The sequence below is a fragment of the Ambystoma mexicanum genome, chromosome 6p (genome assembly GCF_040938575.1).
Source record: "Ambystoma mexicanum isolate Mex_15411 chromosome 6p, UKY_AmexF1_1, whole genome shotgun sequence".
In the NCBI taxonomy this organism is placed as follows: domain Eukaryota; kingdom Metazoa; phylum Chordata; class Amphibia; order Caudata; family Ambystomatidae; genus Ambystoma; species Ambystoma mexicanum.
In genome coordinates this window covers 1,387,900,085-1,387,912,174 of record NC_090935.1, presented here as the reverse complement: position 1 = coordinate 1,387,912,174, position 12,090 = coordinate 1,387,900,085, and the positions used below count along the sequence as shown (strand labels likewise).

Sequence of the window (12,090 nt, the reverse complement as noted above, 5' to 3'; positions counted from 1 at the left end):
TCCATCTCCTTATATTGCATAGGGGGGGAGTGAATTGCCACAAGGGGAAAAGTGAACATATTATCTCTTGTGAAACCCTACCAGTTATTTCTGTACTGCATTCTTTCCATCATTGTTTTTCCTTGAAACCATAAAAGCATTCTCAGTTACCTTTTCCTTCCAATACCAACTCCTAAGTAATTAAAAAAGCGTACAATTGAAATATTATCCATTGTTGATCACTGTCATATCCTTAAGTGTGATATCAAATATTAATTTATTATAAAAGTGTGATATATATATATATATATATATTGTTTTAAATTGCAAATCAAACCTACTTCTTGGCTCAGTGAGGTCAGGGGGATTCAAAGAGAGGGGCGTTATGTAAGGGTTTATCATCCAGAGTATAACTTGTCATAAAAATATATAAATAAGGGCTTCCCTTTGGCATCCCAGACGAGGCACTGACTTAGTGGGATTGCTGAATTGAAGTCACTTAACAGCTTGTCACTTCCTCTTCCGCTCTCCAAAGCTGCAGCATGGGTGTTTGTGCTCTTCTACTAGGCCGCAGAGGCCTGCCCGAGCCCAGTACCCAGTCAGCATACCAAATGAAAGTGATTCTTCATGAAGACTCTAACAACCTGCACCCCATCACAAATTGCCATTTCCTGCTAAATATATTAGACAAATGTGCCACCACCCAGCTTCAAGGCATTGTTGAAAAATCAAATGTCCTACACCCCAGACAGTCTGGTTGCCGTCCCCGCTATGGCACAGAAACAGCACTTCTGGACCTCCAAACCCATATGTTGAGAATCACTGACAAAGGTCACTACGGCATGCTGGTCCTATTGGACCTATCAGCTGCTTTCGACCTCCTACACCATGATCGGTTGCTGCTAACCTTAGAAAACACTGGCCATTGCAGCTCGGAGACCATCCAATGGATTCAATCTTTCCTCTCACATCGCTCCACTAGAGTAGGTTGGGGCAATGCCACTTCACCTCTCTCCCCCATCTCTCGTGGGGTCCCTAAGGGAGCGTGCATGTCTCCCCTACTGTTTAATGAGTACATCTGGCCTTTCTGCAACCTTCTAGACAAACTCAAAGTGTTTTTCACTAACTACTTTGATGACACCCAGTTGGTTGTCATACTGACAGGAGAATACAGTCACAATGCAACACTACGTCAAACCATCTACGGTCGCATTGAAGCCTGGAAGAACACCAACTGGATGTGTCTCAATGGGAATAACACTGACCTATTGATATTAGGTTCTGCTCACACTAGATACAAGCTTGACCCATATATCCGTCCTTCCATATCCACGGATGCGCCACCCAGGTCTCAAAGAGTATTAAGACTCTGGGCTTCTATCTGTACGTTCTGCTTAGCGCTGAGATACACGTTAATCAGGATGTGAAAAACAGTACCTATTACATCAGGCTCCTGAGGAATACAACTGCGCATCAGTGGCTCGGGCTATCATTCTACCCAGACTTCACTACGGAAATGCACTCCTGTTTGGGGCCAATAAAAAGAATATCCAGGCCTTACAAGTGATACAAAACAATGCTGTCCACATTGCAAAAAGGAAATCTAAAAGAGATCACACCTCAGATAGCCGTAGAGATCTTCACTGGCACCCTGTCACTGCATGCCTAGAATTCAAGGGGGCCTCACTTGTCCATAAGGCACTACATGGCACACCCACCCTTTTTCCCATCTCCTCCCCTTACTATTGTCTATGCACTTATCAGAATTGTCCCTGGACCTAGTATGATAGCAACCTCGTCTGTCTCCTCCCCTTCCCCGTCACCCCCCAATCCCCAGCACTATCTGAAATGTCATCAGGCCTAGTACGATAGTCGCTTGTTTTGTTCCTCCTCTCCCTTTCTGCACCCCTCTCCCTCACCTTTTGTTTTTCTTCGGCTCTACCATAAATGTTTTCAGGCCTAGTATGGTAGTCGCCTGTCTGTTTCCATTTCCTTCCCACTGTCCCCCTCCCTTCCTTATCTATGTCTTAGCTCTTGCACAATCAGAAATGTCGTCAGGCCGAGTATGACAGTTAATTTCACATCCTTACTGTTCATGTCCTGTAAGAATGTCGTTATTTTCCCTTGTTCCCTTCCTTGTCTTGAAGCGCTTTGAAACACATTGTGTATAGGCGCAATAAAAAATAAACTATCATATCATATCATACATCAAAGAGCTTGTCTCTCCTTAGGATCACCCAAGAAAATTATGCTCATCATCCTTAGCGCTGGTTAAAAACCTTAAATTCAATCTTGCCAATTGCTTGGTAGATCTTCTCCTGTTGTGACTGTTAAAGTCCGGAACTCCCTCTCCCTAGATATCAGACCTATGAAGAAATTCTGGTCGGAAACTAAAGACGACCCCTTTTAACTAACTTTGTGTGATGACTCCACCTGCTGTCCTGTTCCCCCTTTCTCTGTGTGTTTGTTTTGGCGCCCTGATGCCTGCGTGCTCCGGCACCATACAAATTAAATGAATAAGAGCTTAGGGATCGCAAATGTACACCTTCCAATAATCCTGAAAGTGTGTGGGGTTGAGTCACACGGGAAGATTTTATGAGGCATGCAGGTGTCCAGCAATCATGCATCCATCACAGCCACCCCCTTGGGGCCCGATTCATGGACTCTTTTGAACGGTTCAGAGCAACTTTACACTGCTGAAAAGTGACTTTGGACTGACTTTGCACTGCAAAAATACACTTTGCACTGTTCCGTGAATCAGGGTTACATATCGGCAGTGCAATGTCACTTTTCAGCAGTGCAAAGTCACTTTGAACGCTGCAGAAAATTCCATGAATCAGGTCCTTGGTGTTTTCATTAGGATATGCTTTCAATGATAGGGATTGGGAGTGCAGGGCAGAAGCACTGAGATGACAAACTGTCTTGGATCTGATTAGTACCTCTAAGTGCCATCTGCATTTTGTGTCAAGTCTTTTTCTTAACTGAATAACTGCATTATCCTGCTCCAAATCTACCAATTGTTTGGAAAGTATTCTGGGCCCGATTAATGGAAAAGTGCACATTTATCCTGCAAGGTCTGCGTGCTAAAAAGGACACTGTGTGAGCCTGCGCGCGGAATAAAAAATGCGCGCTCCATGTATTCATGGAATCGTTTGCGCAAAGTAGCCGTATTTGCAAGTCACAGCCGGAATGCCACCGACACCTTTGCGTGCTCCCAATTGTAGAGATGGCTCTCCTATTTCCCTAGTGAATGTGATTTTATTGTGTACTGATTTGAAATATTCAAGGAAAAGGTCTAATTCATGTCTTGTCCACATCAGATGCCAAAAATGTCATCTATAAATCATTTCCACATTAGAATCTTCGATGACCTAATTGGATTGTCCAGTACATGATCCTTTTCAAATTTGTACATGTAGGTGTTAGCATATACAGGGGCCATAGCTGACCCCATTGATGTACCCAGGGACGTCATTTGGGGGTCGCCAGAGGTCGCAACTGCGACCTCTGGGCTCTCCCTTGCGACCTCTGTGGTCACCCTGGCGACCTCTAGAAAAAATAGAAAAAAAAGAAAAAAAAAGTTTTTTATTATTTTTTTTTTTTGTAATGTAAGCTCACGGGCTGTGGCCAGCACCATGTGGCTCTTGAGTTCTGGCGTGGCTGGCTTTCTTGTTAAAGCCCGTTAAAAAAAAAAAGAAGAAAAAGAAGAAAAGGAGTGACACAAGTCTAACACTTTCAGCACTGACCCTAAATAAGAAAGATTAGGATTACCAAATAATGTGTCTTTCTGGAATTCTATACAATAATTGCTAGACTCATTAAAGGTTTATCTCAGGCACACTTCAGGGGGTGAGTCACTGATTTAGTCTGTTCTTAAACACCTCAACTCAGCCTTTAATCCTTCTGAGGTCGATAAATGAGTACCAACACAGGTTGGGTGATATTGGGTGTATATTTTTTCTATATAAAGCACTTAAGCGTAAGTGCTATATAATAACTTATCATTTGGTCGTGGACGTCTGCTTGCATTCACAGTAATTTGGTAATATGGGCCTATATACACTGATCTTAACGATACATATGGCGATCCATTCTTGTATGAAATGTACATCACATTATAGCGATATCGTAACCACATCTCTTGTAGTGTACAATGCTATGTGATAGCACGTCCTGTTTTGTCAACGGGGGAAAGGTCGCGTTCCATCGCATCCCACAATATCACTTTGGGGTGGGGTCAAATGACATCACTTCCTGTGATGTCACCAGGGGTCAAGGGTCATGTGATGTCACTTCTGCTACCCCTGGCATTTTGGTGAAATGACGTCCCTGGATGTACCCGACGACTGCACGTAGTATTTGCCCTGAAATCGGAAATAGCTGTTGTATAATATTATTACCAGTAATTCTACGACAAATTCCTTGTTCCCTCTTATGTGCAAGTGATTCAACAAAAGCTAAAGTACGGCACTTATACCCTCAGCATGTGGAATAGAGGTGTAAAGGCTACACACATCCATACTGATGAGAATGCAGCTTGCATCTGAAGCTGTAATCTCCTGAAGGCAGTTCAAAAAGTCAGTGGTGTCCTTTAGGTGTGTGGGAATTTTCTGAATTAAGGTTTGTAATAACCGATCAACATAAAATGCAAGCAGGTCAAACACACTGTCCGTGCCCGCTACTATTGGGCTTAAAGGCAGATTCTTGCTATTCTTATAGACATTTGGTAGGCCATAGAAAACGGGTGTGATCGGGTGTTTGTTAATTAGGAACTGGCTGGTTTTTTCACTGATCTAGTCATTTTCAAACACGTTGTCAATTGCTTTATCAGTCATGATTTTAATTCTTGGTAGTGGATCACTATCCAGTTTGGTGTAGGTAACAGAATCATTGAGCAATTCTAGGCATTTCTGTGTATAGTATGATGTGTCCATACCAACAATGACACCACCCTTGTCGGCTGGTTCGATTGTAAGTTCTTCATCATTAGCCAGCATCTCAACATGTTCGAGTTGACAATTCTTGATATTAACAGGTGCAGATTTCTGGTAGTCTATTCTCTTCAGGTCATTCATCACACTTTTCTCAAAAAGGTCCATTATAAAGTTCTGGATCTGTGGGTCGAACAACCATTTGAGGCATAGTTCCAGATTAAATTATAAGTTTGGTGGCCACGAAAGAGCCCAACATCCGGCTAGGAAAAGGACAGTTCTAACAACCGTAGAGGAAGGAAAGGTTGAATTACATATCTAAAGACTCTTCCACTTTGCTTGCTGAAATAGCAAAAGAATATTGGCTGTTAAGCTCAGCAGAATACTTGTTTGCTTCCCTACTCTTGCCAGGGCAACAGGCAGCAGCCAATGCCAAATGGCTACAGATTGTGCAGTGGGAACTGGTCCATCTTGCAAATGACACAGAGAATGGGGTTATCGAGGTTGAGTTGTGAGCACTAAGACTTATGACAATGCAAAATAGATATGTGCTCGATATGTTGACAGCAATAAAGGGTGGGGTTCGCAAAATAATTGGCAATTCCTGTTACACTTTCAGACCTCCAGAAGACACAGAAAAGGCATCACTATCCCACATCATTGCAGTTGTCCATGGTTTAGTTGTTTGCAAGAAGGAAGGAGGAATTCAGGACAATGATTTCTAAGTATGACTTTCAATTGGGCCCCATTGTGCCTAGGAGCAATCATGAAGATGGTAATGCCCATCATTGTGTTCATCCTGGTAATATTCTGCACATGTCAGCTGGTTCTTTGAAGGTGTGCCACTCTGGCACCCAATAGCGCAATAATGATGGTATCAAATGGGGGTTCAAAAGCAGCTCGCGAAACTAAAAGCATTGAAGTACAAACCAATGTTCCACAGAGTGGCCCAAGTATGAAATGTGTCCCATCCCGTATGGCCATGAAAATGACCCTTTACACCACACTGTCATTTCCCAACCCCCTAATCCAGAAAACTACACAGAGATTTGGGTGGACCTGGTGGGAGAAGGGGGATGCTTTTACATGATGTGGTCACCTGAAGAGTATGCACGTAGGGGAGAGAGTTTACAATCATCAGTGTATAGGGCGTGGGTGCCAGTAAAAAGGAATAAGCCATATGTGGATGTAGAAACTGGGGACTGGGAGTGCAGAGCAATTCCAGAATGTTCTACTGTAGAAGTAACGAAAGAGGGGAATGTTGGGAAGGGGTCAGCCCTATCCCCCCCAAGGCACTTTAAAGTAAGGCGAGGTGCATTTGAGGCACTTTATGGAACCTGGGTGTTAAGGGGCCAGTGAAAGGAGCGCTTTCCCATCCAGCAGGACCCCATGCTAACATCATCATTTATAGCATATTCATATGGTGCGCCCCAAGGTGCGAGCGGCATTGCTATTTTGATATTAATATTCTTAGGTAAAAGAGGAGGCTTGCGCGGTAAGTATAGTAAAGGCGGCATTGCATGTTCTAGGCCCAAATCCACAAGGCAACTGAAATCTCCAGACATGCCCGAGCTCCCGTGAGGACAGTTTGCACCCCCACCCACCACACTGTTTGTCCATTGTTGTGGAAAGTGTTGTGAAGATGTGTCTTTCACCCAAAAGGAATGTGCCATACAAGGCCACGATTAGAGCCTGGTGTGCATGTTATCTCACTTTGGCCAAAGCACAACCCGGCCCATTCCCGAGTGACCACAAGTTATAGACCATATAACTGACTAAACCATAAGATCCTCGAATTCCATGACACCTGGTGCCCTTTGACCATCAACCCCAAAGTAACAAGTGCTGAAATGTTCAAAGAGGCTGGACAGGATATATTATTGCAGTGACAATCGTGTGATTTGTATTGTGAGGTGCTGTGAGGGATACATTATAGTTCAAATGAGGGTGAAAGACCAGGGAGTCTGATGATGTGGAGGGAGTGGGTGAAATGTTCAGGTGAAGGTTAGAGTGCCCTGGAACCTACTGTGTGTCTGTTTTGAAGCCTGCCAAGTGTATGGTATGAGTGATAAACAAGCTGTATAGTAGGAGTATAGTTAATTTGTTTTCTGACCTTCGACATGAGTAGAAGATGAGCCCTGCAGTGCCCACATGATAGAAGACGGACAGACTGGGCTGGGTCCACTGGGCCTCATTCCGAGTAGAGTGGTAAGGGTTAACGGTCACCGGTAATGAGACTGGTGCCGTTAAACCCTTACCGCCCCACTACGAGTTCCCTTTGCGGTTCCTTCCTTAAAGCCTGCTTTTTGCAGGCGTTAAGGACGGAACCCGCAAAGGGACTCCAGGGTCAATAACGGTACCGTAATTTACGGTACCATTATTGCCACCTTCCCCCTTCCCATTGAGCCCTATGGGGGCTCAAATGGGAATGGGGAATTGCCCTGGTGAATGGGGAATTGCCGGTCCCTCCGACCTCGGAACGGACCGGTCATTACTCCATTCACCAGGCCGGAGTTTGGACGAGTTCGGAAGCAGCCATGCCGCAAATAGCGATGTGGTTACCTCCGAACTCGGAATGAGACCCACTGCCATCCCATATAGATAAAGGCAGAACCTCTATAGGGTCCATTCAATCAGCCGCGTGGGTGTGTTCTACATGTATTGCATCATTGCCTTAAATGTTTCTGCTTGTACCTCTTTTCAGCAGAATGTTCTTGGCAGCAGAGTTCTTTGCTGTTGCCCACATATGCACATGAGATTGAAACTTGTTATTCTTACAAGATTGACTTGGGCCTTTCTTCCCTAGCAGGTTGCATTTTCTCTGGTGTTATCATTCGGGGGCTTGCCTTCAACATCCTGTTCACCATATGGTGCAAAATACTAACACCTTGGTAAGAAGGGTATTGTAGTAGCTCCTTTCTTCTCTGAATACCTCCAGATATCCTTAACACAACATAGCACAGAAAGATGCTTCAGGTCTAACCTGCAAAAGCAAAACTACTCACAATACATGCCTGATGGATGACACTGGTATCATATTGCCTCTTGCACCTCCATAACAGAATATACATTTGCTGAGTGACTGGCCAGCTCTCATGATATACCTGTACTCTGCAGTTCACAGAATCCTAATTATGGGAGATATTAACTTATGATTACATAACTCCGAAAACAGCATTGCACTAGAATTCTTGAAGCATATGTCGTCACTTGGTTACAAGCCGTTGGTCAACAACTCCAGGTGCATGCAGGGTCATCAGCTGAACCTACTCTTCACCTCAATATTATCCTACTCGCCGCACTCCCAGCAGTTCTGGTTAGACCAACAGATCCTAATAGCTCAACTTGTCTACAGGCAGCTTCACATCCAATTTGGCTAAATACTGTGCAGAGAGACAGGATCAACCCTGCTGATTATAATGTATAAAATCCTTAACTCACTCATTAAAAACAGGTCACATTTTCACAGACCTCTGACAGAGTAGACAATACCATTATATTTCACTGCCTTCGTGGCTCCTTAGGCTTCTAAGGTAAGGTTCTCCTTTAGATATAATGATTCTTGAAGGACATAACAGTCCGGGTGAAATTGGATACTCAAATACAATACACTGACATGTGGAGTTTCCCAGTGATTAGCTCTCCTACTCTGGTTATTCATTGCCTGCATTAAGCCACTGGCCAATATTATCAATCAACAGGTCACCTTCTTCCAGCTCCATGCAGACGCCATGCCAATTATCTATGATCTATAACAAGAAGCTAACCAACACATACATGTAGTGGCTTTACGCTGGCGGTCTAGCATGTTTGGAGAATCACCATCTTTTTGGGTGTTTTTTGTGCCACAAGTGTTTAGAACTTTTCGGGAGATTCATCCATAGAAGTTTGAGATTGGAAAGGGGCGCAAGTGAGGGCCCTGCAAATGAGGTTAGGCTGTTGCCATCCTCCACTGTGCTGCATAACATGCCCATCAGTGCTTGAAACAAAAATACTCTTGAGATCCTGTGGGGCTAATGGAAGCAGGAGGGACAAGGAGGGTGGTAGGGATGGATTGCTTCTGGTCGGTTCAGGAAAGTGCTTTGCAACCCCAAAACTGTTCCACAAACATGTTAGTGAAATAGAACCTTTCACTTTGCACATATAATTCTTAGGAGGACCGTTTTGGGGAAGTGTGTCCAACCTTACTCATCACCAAGTCAGACATCAAGTTCTCTTTAGCATACCTCCCCAGGTTCCTCCAATTCATTTGCCCAACCTTTCTGGATTCCCTGGAAATGAGACACCTGCGGATGATACTTGATGGTGACCTCCCCTTGAACCGACAGATAAATTACATCACCTCAAGCTTCCATTGCCGTATTCATTTGAAAATCTGTATGTTGCCTATTTTGGACATGTCAAACAAAATAGACCTGGTGACATTACCTATTCTGGGTAGCCTGGAGTATTGCAGCATCCACTACTTCGGTCTAATTAATAAACTGAGCAACCAACTCCTACTCATCCAGAAGAGAGCAGATAGAATGACCCTAAGACTCAAAACCAGATACTATATTTGGCAAAACCTCACAGCTGTCCACTAGCTGCTAGAGTTGCAGAGAATCAAATTCAAATCTCTATGTACAGCTCACCAAGCCATTTGATGTGAAGGTCCAGGGCAACTATGTCAAAAAATCCAAATACATCTAGCACAGGACACTATAGATCTAGAACTAGCATGATGGCTAAAACCTCCATAACTGTAATATAATCATATTTGTTATGGACACCTTTAATGGAACACTACGTGTCTCATAGAAAAATGTTATTCCGCCTCGTGAAGTAGTCCGCATCACCGACCTGCGTCATGCTGCTTAGATTACTGTGAAGGAATGTAGAATGCTGGTTGAACAAAGACAACGGATAGCAGCTGAACCAGCGGCATTGATGTTAGCTCCCTCCTGTTTCCCATTTGCTTATTGTATATAAAAATAAATACTAATTAACTATATATATAGCCCCGTGTATACATTTACATCCATTAGTGCCTCGCGTCCCCACACTACAATTGGTGACGAGGTTCTCTGCTGCGACCCACCTACCGTCTGCCAGTTCGTGTGCCAGTTTGCGAGCTGCTAGGAAAGCTCCTTCAGGAAACTTGGGCCGCTCTGCTTATGCCCAAGCGTTGTAGTTGCCCCAATAAACCCGAGATGTCCTGTCGTCGGAAGGTAATTTCGCCTTTTATGTGTGAATCTCCTCCAAGTGAAGATTTTTGTTTCCTCGGTGTCGGCGCATGCGCGTCTGATTACAAGACGTTTGTGTCAACAGGGAAGTGAGCATATTTAAAGTGATACTAACACTTCTGCTAATACAAGACGTCACGTTAACAAGGAAGTAAACATATTTGAAGTGATAGTAACGCTTCTACTAAGTACTTCAGCACAGCACAGCACTGTCGTTATATTTTAAGGCGCAGGCACATCATATCTTTTCAACTTCAATTGGATCACCTGTGTCACTGAATGCACGTTTCTGCATCACGTTATGGATACACATACATCATACTGTGTGCAGGTCCAAATGTAATGGCTATATTGTGAAATAAGAAGAAGTGTAAATGTAAAGGTTCTTTTCCACGCTGGATTTGACATCATCATATCATCAGGTGAAATTGCACAGGGAGTCAAAACGACTTACAGCATTCATTACGCCAGATGGTCTGTACCAGTATAAGAGGAAATGCCTTTTGGGCGGGTGTCAGCTGCATCAGTTTTTCAAAAAATAATGCACAGACTTTTTGATGGAGAACCAGGAATAATATGTTTTCAAGACGACATCCTGATATATGCGGACAATCAAAAAGTACATGATGTGAGAATGAAGAAAGTATACAAGAAACTATATGAGTCGGGATGACTTTAAGCAGAGATACTTGTAAAATTAATTACACAGAAATTGCATATTTAGGGCACAGGATTTCAGCTGATGGGATATCGCCAATGAGACAGTTAGTTGATGCAATACGAGGCATGCCCAGACCACACACTAAAGAAGAAGTGTGCACATTCATTGGCATGCCAGAGTATTATTCTAAGTTTGTGAGAGATTTTGCAATACACACTATTCCATTGTGAGAACTCCTCAAACGGAAAACATTCAAATGGAATCACGAATGTGAAGAAGAATTTGAGTTCATAAAATCTATGTTGGCTGAAGCCCCCAAATTGAAGAATTTCAGAAGTAACAGGAAGACCATTATTACTACAGATGAGAGTAATGTGGGTTTGGGAGCCGTCGTCACTCAGGAAGCTGAGGGCAAGGAAGTATTGATTGCATTTGCCTCGAGATTACTTAAAGGAGCTGAAAAGCCATACGGGACCACAGAGAAAGGGGCTTTAGTCATAAAGTGGGCAGCGGAAAAATTTAGAAGCTTCTTCTGGGGTGTCGATGTGGAATTTCGTAAGGACCATAAACCATTAGTCCATGTCATTATGTCCAAGGGGTTAGACAAAGTGTCCTATCGCATCAGAAGATGGGTTATGCTTCTTCAAGAATTTAATTGTACTGTATGATATGTGCCAGGAATTAAAAATATCACTGCAGATTGTTATCCCGCCTCACCAATGTATCTGAGGTAAGAGATGAAGAAGAAGATGATATGGAAGTTGTTCTAAGTATAGATACCACATCTATCCCACAAATGGAATGGAAACATTCAGAAGTAGAGGATAGAGTGCTAACACAATTGAAAGAACTGATTAGAGGACAGGGTTCTTTCATGAAAATGAGATTTGAAGAATTTGGCCTTGGAGACTATTGGAGAGGTGCAGATGAGTTATACATATACAAGGACATGATTATGAGAGGTGATAAAATAATTCCACCATCAAATATATGTCAAACACTGATTGATTTAGGTCATGAAGGTCACCAGGTGATAGTAAAAACTAAGCAGAGGATACGAGGTGACTTTTGGTGGCCTGGTTGTGACCTTCAAATAGAACGCTCCATTTGAGATTGTATCCTTTGCAATAATAGCGAGAAAAGTTGTGTGGGTGTGAAGTAACCTATGGTTGTGACTAACATTCCTGAGAAAGTGTGGGATGAATTGGGGATGGGCGTGTTGGGTCCTGTGAGCAGTATCGGTGTGCAACATTATTGTCTGGTTGTAATTTATCTTTTGACTAGATGGGTGGAA

The 12,090-nt window shown here is 43.3% G+C and overlaps 1 long non-coding RNA gene across 1 annotated transcript in view; it reads right to left on the bottom strand.

The window, feature by feature from the left end:
* The window catches only part of LOC138510441 (uncharacterized), a 54,787-nt gene extending 44,601 nt beyond the window's left edge, over positions 1 to 10,186 (bottom strand). The window contains exon 1 of the long non-coding RNA XR_011280389.1: positions 9,995 to 10,186. This is a non-coding gene — a long non-coding RNA (uncharacterized lncRNA). The remainder of the gene's footprint in view (positions 1 to 9,994) is intronic.
* Positions 10,187 to 12,090: the final 1,904 nt, after the last annotated feature.